We start from the raw sequence: 14,079 nt of genomic DNA, 5'->3' as shown, positions 1-14,079 counted from the left end.
TCATTCTAACTTTCCAGAATGAGTAATTATCTCCACAAAAGAGTGGAGGCCGACTGCTAGATTGACCTTCACCAAACGAAGCTGAAATGTTAGCCATAAGATCTTAACTCAAAAGATAGTTAGTCTTATAATAGAACTCTTAGCTCTGATACCAATTGTTGCCCAGATGACTAACACAAGAGGGAGGGTGAATTGAGTTGTATTAAAAAAAATAACAATTATAAATCAAATATATAAAAAAATAAACAAAATATGAAATAACAATAAATATAAAGAGTAAGGGTAAGAGAGAAGCAAACTCAGTATGTTAACGAGGTTCGGCCCCACTGCCTACGTCCTCGCCTCAAGCTACCCCTTGAGGATTCCCAAATTCACTATTCAACCTCCTTCAGGTGGAGATAGAAACCTATTACACATTTGAACAACACCGCTACAAAGGATCCGTGTAGAACACCCTCTACACTTGCAATCACCTTACACGTGGTGATTCAACTATTCCCCGTGTAGAATACTTTCTACACACACAAGGGTTATACACACCCTTTTTCTGATACAAGAGCTGATAGTGGGTAGGTTATCAGAAAACACTCCTCAATGAGTGAAATAAGAACAATACAGCGCAAACTATATCTCTCAAAATGAACAAGGATTAAGGCTCAATGCTTAGAGAAGAGAGAATGAAAGATTTGAATGAATGTTGTATGCTCTTGGTGTTGTGAATGTGAAGCTCTCAAATGATCTATTTATAGGCATATGAGACTTCATATTCAAATTTAAAAAGATTCACATGTCAAAGACAACATCATTCACTTTTTCAAAAAATTCAAATAAAAGGTTCTTCTTTTTCAATTGTCAAAGACAACATCATTCACTTTTTCAAAAAAATCAAACCTAATCTTTTACTTTTGGCATATGACAAAATGAGCACATTTTCCTTTTCAAAAAATTCAAACCTAATCTTTTACTTTTTACATATGACAAAATGAGCACACTTTACTTTTCAAAATTTTCAAACAAAATCATCTACCTTTTGTATAAGTCTAAAAAAGCATCAATCACTTTTGAAAATATTCAAATAAAACATGCACATGTGAAAGATGACAATCAATCATCTTTAATATTTTCAAAGTTCAACCCTTTAATCAAAGCATGCACATGCAAAAGATGACAATCAATCATCTTTCAAAATTTTCAAATTTAATTTTCAAAAATATTCATGCACATGTGGAAAATGTATTTTAATGCTTTATGATAAAATATTAATTTTGAGCATTAATCCTAATTTCGAATTTTGAAGAGATTTACAACATTACTCTATAATTTTAATGTGAACTTGTTCCCTTCTTGCTCATGCTTGTTTCCTTGATGTGCTTGACTCCATTGTGTAGACAACTTGAGCTTGAGACTTCTTTATTCTTTGAATTCATTTGTTATCATCAAAATCCATGTGTAAATATATAATTACATAAAACTTGAAATCTTGGGTTCAACATTATTAAAAATTATTCTCTTAATTATTAAATAAAAACATTTTATCCAGACACAATTCGAGACCCGAGTAACGCTGACTCTATCATTTATGTTATTTCCTAATACTGCCTGTCTGATAGTAAATTATACAAGATGTCACATCTTTTAATGCAATTGTTTTCATTAAAAAAGACTGACTTTATTTTTGAAAGATTCAAAGCATGAGAGTTGAAAAAAAATTTAAACACATTAAATCAAAATCAAAGCTAAAATAAATATTTGGATATATATACATATATTAATATCTATCATATATATATATATGTGTGTGTGTGTGTGAGAGTGAGAGAGAGAGAGAGAGAGAGAGATAGAAGAGTAATGATATTTTACTCCTCTATTATTACTGATTTATTATTTAATTATTTATTCTTTTTCCTTTTAAATCTAGATTAAAAATTTAGAACATAATATTTTTGCATAATTTAGAAGAAATAAATTTAATTAACAACGTGATCATGTGATTTAATTAAAAATAAATTTAATTTTATAAAAATTGACATTCTTTTACTCTTTGAGTCAATTTTTATAAATTGAATTTATTTTTAATTAAGTATATAATTACGTTGATTGATTGAATTTATTTTCTTTTAGATTATAGAAGAAGGTCATGTTCTAAAATTTTTAATCTAGATTCAAATAGAAAAATGAAAGAAAAAAATAGTTAAATAGTAAAATAGTAGTAAAAAAGGTATAATGATATCATTACCTATGTTAGAAAATAATATTTGTAGAGTGCATTTTCGTTAAAAAGATTTAAATAAATTTAAGATTTATATTAAAAATTTATTTTTTAATAATGTACTTCACTTTATTTTAAGAAAATTGTATTTAGCATTATTGTATATATATATATAATGTATTTAACATTATGTGAGTGCCATGGACTTTTTGTTTTCATCGTCGTCTTGTCAAGTGGGTCCGAGTAGTTGTATGGACGAAGCCACCTATTGGGTGGTGGAAACTCAATGTTGACAGCACTTGTAGGGGAAAATTGAGTAATTGTGATGGTGGAGTAGTGCGTGACGATCTAGGATTGCTACTTGGCACATTTTCAAAATAGTTTGGCGTAGGCACCAATACAGAGGCAGAGCTGCGTGCTTTACTATAGGGGATGAAGCTTTGCAAGCGAATGGGTGGTTGACGAGTTATTTTGAAATATGATTCAAAAGTGATAGTGAACTGTTTCAGTGCTCGGTGTTGTAATTTATGGTATTTATGGGATTTTTGAAATGACCTACTTCAAGAACTTGAAGGTTTGACCTATAAAATAGCTTATCAATTTTGGGAAGGCAATTAGGCAATGGATTTTCTTGTGAGACGAGTTGAAGCTGGCTATGTTTGTAATTGTGGAATGGAGGATACCTTACCAAGACTATTGAGAGGCATCGTCAGATTGGATAAGTTGGGCTTTCTGCAATTTGAGCTAAGTAGGTGTTTTGCCGGTCGTTTTGTGTTTATTGCTTTGCTTATGATTTTATTTCCCCTTCTATGAACGGAAACTTCCATGATGTTGCACCAAAAAAATTAAACTGGGAAAAGAAGACTTTAGGGCATGTTTAGGTAATGAGATAAGATGAAAATTTTATGAAAAACAGTGAAATTGTTTTTGAATAGTATTAAAATGATTTGAGTTAAAATATTTTATTTAATTTTAAAAAAATAAGATAGAAAATGTTGAATAAAAATATTATAAAATTAAAAAATTATTTGAATAGAATTTTTATTATTTTTGTTTTGAAACGTAAAAGTGTTGTATCATTTTTTGTGTCTAGTTTAGATTTTGTGATGAACGAAACAGAACATCTTTGGTTAGTCTTCAACGTAGATTTGCGCACCTATATATCCACATAAAAGAATGTTCTAACAACATATTTCCCAGTACTGCCCGGCCGGTAGTAAATTATAAAAGGACGGTGATAGAATACCAACCTATTGCTCTCCAACTTATCTACAATATCATATTAAAATATTATTATTATTATTATATTGTATCAATTCAAAAGTATTGTCCTAACAATAGTTTAAAATACAAGAAACAAAACAATTATTTAATACTTAATTGTAAAAGGATTGTGGAATAGCTGTTAATATTATATCATTTGATGTCACATCTTTTAATGCAATTATTTTCGTTAACAAGAGACTCTAGCTATAAGTTTTGAACGTTTCAAGTCATGATTCTGTGATGAATTTGAAGAAAAAAATAATTAAAGTTAGTGATCTAAAGAAGTGTCGCATAAATCACGGGAGCTAGGCTATTAATTAATTCGATTATGCAATAGAGAGTCGATACTAGATCATGTAAGTAAAATTGAATTTACAGATCATAATAGACATGAACAAATTAACTAGTTGTAAATAGAATTGCGCACTAATATATGTATTAATTTAATGTGATTGGTTAAAAAGTAAATTTTATTAAAAATAATGTCTATTAAAAACAGTGTCAATTTTAATTTTAAATATAAATGAATCAGTATTAGTACGTAAATTAATACACGACTTTTCTTGTACATAACAAAACTTATATAGCACCTCCAAAGTAGTACTGTAGGGTATGTGAAGAGATATGTAATATATTATATCCACGTATACATACGTAATAAAACTAACAAATTTTTGGCAAAATGAGAGATTTTTGGGTTATTAAACATTAATGAATAATTTCAAAGGTGGATGACATGAAAAATACTCCCTAATTTCAGAATTTTTTACACTTTTATTATTAATCAATTATCATAAGCTTTCCGAGGTACCAATTATAACTATTTGGGAAATATAAAACAAAGATTAATCCAATATATTCATAAATTTAATATATATATATTTATATATGTTTCTAGAAATAGAGTACTGTTGTGTTGGATGGATCAAATTTCTTAACGTTTCCATCTAAACCTTAAGAGTTAAAGTGGGGAAGAGAGAGCTTATACAAATATTCATTTTGTTATAAATATTAATCATGTACGTACGTAGGCTTTATTTTATAAAAATTATTAGGGTTGCTTGTATAAGACTTTTGTCATAGAAAAAACATAATAATAAAGAAAGACTTCTTTCCCACGAAAAAAATAATAATAAAGAAATATTTCTTCCCAAGAAAAAAAAAATAAAGATAGACTTCTTTATTAGGTTTCGATTTGTGTCTTGTTTAGTGTAATTCATATTTTAATGCATTTTTTTCTGCGTATTTTTAATAATCATAAGAATTTTCTTTTAAAATACAATATTATTATAAAATATTTTGTTAATCATTAAATAAAAATAAAATAAAATAATAAAAAATATTTTCTAAATCTTTAAATAAAAGTAAAAAAAAAAAAAAAAAATGTGTTGGCAGACTTTCTCGAATCTTGGGACTCGAAGCATTTCCCTTTCCATAATTAAGGCCGAGCATTGTTATTGGATTATGCATATGTAAATGACAATTTTGATGCATATAAGATGAATTTAGATATTGGCTATTCCATTTACAAAAAATTTAATATTGGAATAGCCATTTTTTCAATATAAAATAATAAAATAATATAAGATGAATTTGACTTTAACTATCTATATCAAATTTTTACATTAGATTATCTATTTATTTATTATATAGTTATAAATAATTAATAAAATAAAAAATATTTAATTTTTTTAATTATTATTTCATTTTATTTTATCATATATTACTATTTTACCTAATAACCTATTATATGTTAATTAGTAATCATATTCTAATTAAATTATAGATTAGAAAATAATAAAGATCTAAAAAACAGTAACTATCAAAGGAGACGAGACTTAAAAAATAATAAAATAAAGATTTTCTTGTGAAATAGTAACTATTAAATTTGATTTTATCTTTACATGTACTGTAGCTAAAAATTAAGAAATTTGATTATAGATAATTTATTGCAAGTGGGTTTTATGTCTAATAGGTAAAAATGGGCTTTAGTTTTGGATATAGATAATCCAACAAGTGTGCTATAAAGTATTCGTGGGAATCTCTTGCTCGGTCAAAATTTTGAAGGTGCAAAAAGGGTAGCGTTTCCCCTTAAAAAAAATCTATAGCTTTCGGAATGGTCGGTCCCCTATATTACAGGAATAATTATATTACAAAGGGTGGAATTAATTTCAATACAGATTGAACACCGTTAAACAATAAATCCAAATTGTCTAATATTTCTAGCTTGTACATTGAATTATCATGATTAATATGAGCATGCAGACGCTCACAATAAGAACTAATCCTCACTAAAACAAGAGAGTTGACTACATGAGGAGATCACATACTGATGCAAAGAGTACAGACCACATGAATCGATGCGAATTATATAAAGCCGTCATAGTTCCGAGACAGAACATGCGGACTAGATGATCAATGACCAGGTAGTTGCTGAAAATTAATCTTAAATCTGATATGAAGTTGAAGTAGTCATGTTTGGTTAAGCGTGATTCATGAAGCTCGGTACACTGACTTTTCAACTTGAAAATTTGAGGTTGTTAAAAATTAGCGTGTTGTTCTTAAAAATATGATATTGAAAGCTTTGGAGTAGTGGTTGGCCCTATGGCAAATATATATGGGGAAATTAAAAAGATGTAAATTTGCTGCAGGACACAAGTCTGCCTTGTTATGCATCACATGATGTGTATAGTGACACAATCACAAAACCTGTTACAAATTAAATAAATGTATTAGCACAAGGAACACCTAATCATGGTTGACTTCAGCTGATTTGTTGGTAGGAGTCGTGAGTGCTGGAGTTGGGTTGTCAAATACATAATAGGTTGTTCAAAGTTCTTTGAAGACGTTGAGCGAAAGATCAAGAGAACGCGTGGCAGCTGAAGGAAGTGGCTCGTGATATTCCAAAGAGGTGCTCAAGAGCGAGAGGTGAGGATCATAGACCTCATGCTATGGAGCTCTTTTACTGCTCATGAGAAAAAGAATCCGTTTAATTTTCTTTCCTAAAAATTTTTAGGATCAGGCATATAATCCAAAGTTTAAAATATCTATTTAGAACAGTACTGTCCCTCGTAATCTTTGCCATGAGGTCCCGTTCTCTAAGTTTTATCTTGTATCAATCATAAGTCCTATATGATATTTTCATGTTTATGTCGTTAATTAGTCTGCAGTTACGACTGCCTGTTTTTCATTTTTTCTCTCTTCTACAACTCGAGCTGCTTGTTGTCAACACCATATATATAATTCTTCAATCCCGAAGTACTGCCATCTTATCTAGTTAATGATACCGAGGAGAATGTCAAAATAAGTTGAATTTGATCTAGGCTGGCCGTATATATCATTTTTCTTAAATGTTAAATTTGGTTGTTGATGATTGCTGCAAAATATATAGTTCTGATACTTACAGCCAGCCAGTACTGCAAAGAAAAACGATTATTTGTTATGAGTTATTTTTACGCAAATGATTATTTATGATAAAAATAGACTTATCTTAATAAGATATGTAGATTTTAGTCTGTTATTTGTGGTGTTTCTGTTGATGCAGCAAAAGGTTCATATTGAGTAAGGAAACTAGAAGTGAAGTTCTAAAATAAAAGTCGGTTTGAATCCTGAACTTTTCATCATATAGTGAGAATTTATTCGCTCGTTCTTGTCTAGACCCTCGAGCCATGTTATAAAATCCTAGTGTGTGAAGTTTTCTTTTCTCGATCCTTTTGGAAAGCTAAGGTCGGTCCCATAACTATTACAGGAAGAATATTAATGTAAGAGAAATGATATTTGCAGTCGTGGTTATGCAAGCGCCGTGCAGTTTCTTTGAAAAAAATGAATTAATACGGAACCTATATGAAAAAAAAAAGTCTTTTTAATCGTGAACTCTACTCTTTTTTAAAGCGATTGCGTAGTATTTACACACTCCACGACTGTATGTAATATTACTCTTACTGCAAAGGGTGGCATGGAATTAATTTCAGTGCAGATCGTAATATTGTATAGAAGGAAATTGTAAGAAATTTTTAGAATTTCTCATTTTATATATCTTAGTTTCCAAACGCATCCTTAATTATTTATATTATATTCTTAATCAGTATAAATAACACTTAATAATTTGGATAGTTTACAAGTTTTGCAACACTTGAAAATTTGGATAGTTCATCCTACTCAGCATGGGGCTGAAAGAGAGATTCTTAGTAATTGATAGAGATTTTATCATCTTTTCCCGTTAGATCAGTGATCGATTACATGTATCTTTGGGCCTACTTGAACTCTTTAACAACCATAAAAGTAGTGCTAGTGGGAGACTTCTTAGAAAAGAAAAGAAAGACTTCTTTTACACCATGATTGAGATAAGTCTTAAATTATTGTTGTGCGTAGGAATCTTTAATTTTCTTTGCCAGTTATAAATTAACATAATGGCCTAATTCTTTTTTTTTTTTTTTTTTTTGACTACCTTTTCTTTGGATAAGATATCTTTTGTCTGATCAATTGCTTGAATTCTTGTTTTTGGTTTAGCTATGTTTGCAGACCTGTGGGAATGAAGGGGGAATGAAGGGCGAGGCAGCTGAGGATCTAAGTGGCTGGCTAATAGTCTAATATTTTAAATAGGTGCTCAAGAGAGAGATCGTGTGATCAGGATCATCTAATATATAAAGTGGACGCTCGATCTGATGCATGAAGTTTCCCAACTTAGTACAAATTAATTGTTTAAATTAACATTGGTAATTCCGTCGTTTTTGGTATTTGCTAGATGGATAGCTACTTTAATTGTAGTAGTCATTGGGGAATCTTTTGCTTATCTAAAGTTAAAAACATTGCTTTGGTCCTTCCTACTTTTCTTTTGAATAAGAGATCATATTTTGTTGGACCATTAGTTTTCTCTTTTTTAGCTTACTTTGTTGGCTTTCACGGACTTGTGGGGCAAAATAATTTACATTTTTTGTGTTTCCATTTTCTGCTTTTTCTTTTTTCCTTTTTCTAAATGGTTTCCCTGAAATTTCTTCTTCTTTCTATCTTTCTGATCTTTCCAAAACCTTCCAACTTTTCTAAACCTCTTTTTTGTTCTCTGATCCTGACGCCTAGCTCCAACATGCATGGTTTAGCAGCTGGTGCTTCTAGTAGTGATGTTACACTCTAATTTGTACTCTAAATTATTAAAAGTGATACATTGTATCGAAACTATAAAAAACTTATAATTTAAATATTTTGTGAAGATCTGATTGTCAATATTGTACATGATCATGTACAACGACTCACCTTTTTTTATTTTTTATTTTATTTTATTTTTATCAATCTTAATGGTTGAAATTGAATGAGCACAATCTGTCAGATTTTTATAATTAAAGTGTAAATTGTTTTAGTTTTTATACTTTGATATGTAAATATAAAACATTTGAGATGTAACTTTTACCTTGTTTTCTTTATAAAGGATCATTAGCTATGAGATGCGAGAATATAGGCAGATGGCAAACAGGAGAATCGTCAAATCGCTAGAGGACGACAGTTAGTGACTGTGGCAGCGCGTGTGAGATATGCGCCACGCTAGGAATATGGAGATCGGTTGGATCTGAAGAATCCAAGGTCGCTGGCCCCATAAATGTCGCGTGTGGCGACAACAAGAGTTTTTTTAATGCTGTGTGGCGCGTGGATCTCACGCGTGCTTTAATCAACGCGTGTCTGAAAGATTGGCGGCTGGGGAATCTTGTGGTAAAGCACGTGGCGGTCGCTAGGCTCTGGAAAGTAGCATATCGGCATTTCTCCTTACTATGGATGAAAAATTAAAAAAATTAAAAAAAAATAGAAAAAGGGGCTACATAGTTTCAAGACTAGCCAGATAGGAGGAGGAAGAGAGGAGCCGAAGCTTCACCCCCCTTTAGAGGGAGAATATAATATTTTTTGGGTGGGTTTTGGCTTGGGAGTGAAACGCTCGAGAGAAAATGAGATTGTAAAAAATAAAAATAAAAGTCTTTGATGTAATTTTGAATATTCAGTTACTTCCTTCATTAATATTGTTAGTCCAATAAGGATAGTTATATCTCTTCCTACTCAACATGGGACATGCACGAAGAGAGATTTTTAACCATTGGCAATAAAGATTTTATCGTTCTTTTTCCAGTTGAATTATTGGTATATGTCCTACTTGAACTCTTAAAATTTCAATAGAAATTTTATAAATCTTAAAAACCATAGTCATGCTAGTCGGAGCTGACTTAGAATTTTCTTTTTTTTAAAAAAATAGAGACGAGAAAAGAAAAAAAGACTTCTGTTATGAGTCATTCCATAATTGAGCTCTGATCTTAAACTTTTTTTATTTGTGAGAATCATTCACATATGTAATTTCGAGTTTTATGAATGAAGTATAGTGTAAAAAAAAAAAGAAATCTAAAACAATTTATCCTTTAATTAGAAAAATCTGACAAATTGCGCCTTTAATTTCAGCTGCTGTGATTATTTTTTTTTACAAAAATAAGTGTGTCGTACAAAATTATTGACAATCAAATCAAAGTACTGTTTCGAATACGCTGTATCACTTTGTTGTGCCTCTAGCCAGTCCGAAAATCACACAAAACAATTTTAAAGTGGTTCAGCAAATTGCTTACGTCCACTGGAGCCTCTTTTATAGAATTTGTACAAGATTTATGAAAATCTACAAATTCTCAATTCTCTCACGTCCCTCTTTCTCTTTCTTTATTCTTCTCCCCACTGCTTTTGATCTCTCACCGCAGTGAGGATAATTTTTCTGCAACTGAGCTCTTTCCTATTTATAGGAGAGAGCAGCCTACAACTTACAATTTCGGTGGAGGGATTTACGGAAGAAATGGAGGTGCAGACACTGTGGGTGTCTGTGGGAGGCGCCTAATGTGCCAAGGGAGAGAACGGTGCTTCTCTCTGTTTTCACACTGCAGATGGTTTTTCAATACACTTTTAATAAATTAGAATAAATTAAGTGCAAATTTACTAGAAGCACCACCTGCTAATTGTTGGAGGCGACGGGAGCACAAACAGAAAAGGAAAACACAAACGTTAGCAAAATATAAAAAGAAGTAGAAATGTGAAGCTAGAAACAAGGAAAGAGGAAAAAACAAAAAACAAAAAAGGAAAACGTGAAAGCTAATGGTCCAACAAGATCATATGATATCTTATTCAAAAGAAAATTAGTAGGAATTTTTAACTTTGGATAAGCAAAAATTCCCCAATCCCATCGTTCTGAATTACAATTAGTTAGCTATATATATCCATTTAGCAAATACCAAATAGGTGGAACAAATTACAGTACATCTCACAATATTTTTCGCATATATTTTCTTTCACACATCGATTAATGGTACGTCGATTCCAGATAAACATCAGTTTTTTACTGTCACTAAAAAGAGCGGAACAAGAAGCAGACAAATGGATAAGTCTAGGAAGAGGAAAATGGAATATATATAATTATTTAAAGTTCTCGAGAAACCTATGGCAAATGAAGGAAAAGTTGTGGGGCAGCTTATAAATCATGTGGCTGATATTATTATTTTTTAAATAATGTGGCTAATATTTTAAAATTAGCAAATAAACTAAAAAAGAGAATGTTAATGGTCCAACAAAATATGATATCTTATTAAAAAAAAAAAGTAAGTAGGAATGACGAAAACAATGATTTTAATTTTGATAAGCAAAAGATTCTCCAATCCAATCATTCTAGATTACAATTACTTAGCTATATATCCATTTAGCAAATACCAAAAAGATTAAACAAATTTAAGCAATTAATTAGGAAACTTCATGAGATCTTCATCAGCTGTATATGATCCTTAGTACATCTCAAGTTTCTGGCACTTATTCAATTAGAAGAGTAATGTTAGAGGGTGTGTAAATCTCGCAGAATCAATTTGTAAGTCTAGCTATCTAAGGAAAATGATAACCTGTTGGGAGCTACCACTCATATTTTAAATTTTTTTTTTTTATTTCGTGATTAAAAAGTGTTTTAAATAATATTATACATTTAAAAAAAATATATTTAAAAGTGTTCAAAAAATATATGTAAAAAACATAACAAAAAAAAAAAAAATCCTACTTATGCCATTGATAGCTCCCAGCTCCCAGCTTGCAGCTTGGTGCTTGCTGCATGCATGCATGCATTGATAGCTCCTTTGTAGTAGTCCACAGCGATGAAATTGGGAAGAGAGGCACTTGGAGCCAGTCGGGTGTCAAGTGGATTTTTACACCAGCGAATAACAACATGCCACACATGAATTTCAATAATATTGTAAATAAAGCCGCATGTAGCATATCACTACTTTTCAAGACTGCGCCGGAGACTACAACTCCTCTCTTCTCCAGTTTTATCTTCTCTCTCCTCCTCCTCTGCCTTTCTCTGAAAAAAATTGTCACGTCGGCCTCCTCCCTTGCAGCTTCCGAAAAATCTGAGGGGTTGTTATTCCACAGGGATTGATCAGGATCATACAAATCAGCTCATTTGAGCATTTTATCAAACATCTTGCATCTATTCCCATTTCTGAATACACCAAACCAATCCAGCAATCTAACCTTTTCTTATTACATCACAACAAGCATTCACCATTACATTACAGTTTTCATTTATCAGGTTCATCACAACAAGCATTTATACAGATTCATAACAAAAAAGAAGAAATGGAAGAACAGAACGAAAAAAGAGAGGCAGAATCGGGGAGAGAATAAGCAAAGAGAGGAAGAGCCAAGAAAGAAGAAGAAAAGTCACAAGATTTTTTACAATAAGATGTAGTTCATTGTAAGATAAATACACCTGCCACATGCTGTGTTCCTATTGGCCGGTGTGAATATGAGTTAGACACCCAACCGTTTCTGAGCTTTACTCAATTGGGAAATCTTTTGCTTCTCCAAAGTAAAAAACATTGCTTTCGCCTTCCTACTTTTCCTCTCATTAATTAGCTCTCTCTTTTTGTATTTTACTATCTTTTGCAGACCTCTGGAGTCATTACCTTTTCGACACGTGTTTCCATTTTCTGTAATTTTTTTCCCCTTTTTCCACGTGGTTTCCAATTAGAAACGTCAAGAAGTCCCTTTACACTTGTTCACGGGGAAGAAAGGCACTTTCCAGCTACCAGCTACAGAAATTTCTAAAGATCTCTTATAATACTAGTATTGACTGTTCATAATTTAGTTTTAAGTACTGTTTAAACTACATATAATTATATCACTTGATTTTTTTATTTTAATTTTTATAATTAGAGGATATAATATGCCATGTTATTGATAACTAATAGCATAAAATATTAAATATTAAAAAATGCTTAAAGAATGAGATAAGATGAAAATTTTATAAATAGTAATTAATAAGATGATTTGTAAATAATATAGAGATAACTTAAGTTAAGTATTAATTAAGTTTTGATAAATGAGAGAAAAAAATTGTATAAAAATTATTATAAAATTAAAATATTATTAAAATATTAATTTTAAATATTAATATTTTTGTTTGAAGATTTAAAAAAATTGAATTGTCTTTTATATTTTATTTAAAATTTTAAAAAAGTTGTAATTATTAATTTAAAAGTATTTATATTTGAGTTATATTAAAAAAAAAAGATAAAATAAGATGAGATAAAATCAAGATAAAAATGATTTTCAAAAAATTCTTAAATAATTTGACGCGCCGAAAAAGATCTATAGCTTAATTAAGAAGGGCCGAAAAAGAGAAAGCGGGGCAGATGAAAGAAGTGGCTAATAATTCTATTGTGCTCAAGTGGGGCAGGTGATGCATATTCATAGACCTACTATCGAGAAACCTGTTGGGATTATAGGAAAAAAAAAAAAGAAAAAAAGAAAAAAAATACTTCTTTTACGAGTCATATTTGAGCTCTCTCTAAAATTATTGTTGTACTTAAAATCTTTAATTTTCTTTGTCACTCATAAATTAATATGATGGCCTAATTTGCTTTGGATGAGATTTCTTTGGTCAGTCATAAATTACATTTGGATGAAATTATTGTTGTACGTGAAAATCTTTCACTCATGATGTGTTTAATTTTCAATGTTTTTGTTTTTTTTTTGGTTGTTTTTTCTCTCTCTTTTCACTTTATTAATACTGATATACATTTTATTTAAGGCTATATTTTTTAGTCTTGATAATTTGATACATAAAGGATAAAACCGTAAAAGTAGTGCTTTGTGTTTCTATGGGCCTACTTGAACTCTTTACCATAAAAGCAGTGTTAGTGGGAGACTTCTTAGAAAAGAAAACAAAGACTGTTTTACAAGTCATTCTACTGTTAAATTATTACTGTACGTGGGCATCTTTAATTTACTTTCCAAGTCATAAATTAACAAGATGATAATATATCTCTTGTCTGAATGATCTATTACATCATTTGTTGCACGATATGATCTCCAAATGAAATTTCTGGTACTCGTTTTTCGTTTGAATAATTTATTTTGAATACTAACATTTCCATAAACTATTGTTGATATTATAAAAGAAAAAGAAAGATTTTTTTTTTTACAAGTCATTCCAAATGATTGAGCTGAACTACTTGAATTTTTTGTTTGTTATTTTGCTACTTTTGAAGACCTATTTTATAATTTGAGTTTTATTCCACCTGCATGTCTTTCCTTTTACCTATTTTGGT

At 30.3% G+C, this 14,079-nt stretch overlaps 1 long non-coding RNA gene across 1 annotated transcript; it reads left to right on the top strand.

The window, feature by feature from the left end:
- Positions 1-6,272: 6,272 nt before the first annotated feature.
- On the top strand, positions 6,273-9,541 carry LOC122297728. The gene is made up of 3 exons (XR_006238869.1): positions 6,273-6,403; positions 7,985-8,190; positions 8,898-9,541. It is a non-coding gene; the product is annotated as an uncharacterized LOC122297728 (long non-coding RNA).
- The last annotated feature ends 4,538 nt before the right edge of the window (positions 9,542-14,079 follow it).

This window comes from Carya illinoinensis, chromosome 15, assembly GCF_018687715.1.
Source record: "Carya illinoinensis cultivar Pawnee chromosome 15, C.illinoinensisPawnee_v1, whole genome shotgun sequence".
Classification (NCBI taxonomy): Eukaryota; Viridiplantae; Streptophyta; class Magnoliopsida; order Fagales; family Juglandaceae; genus Carya; species Carya illinoinensis.
This window is presented reverse-complemented; position numbering and strand designations above follow the sequence as displayed.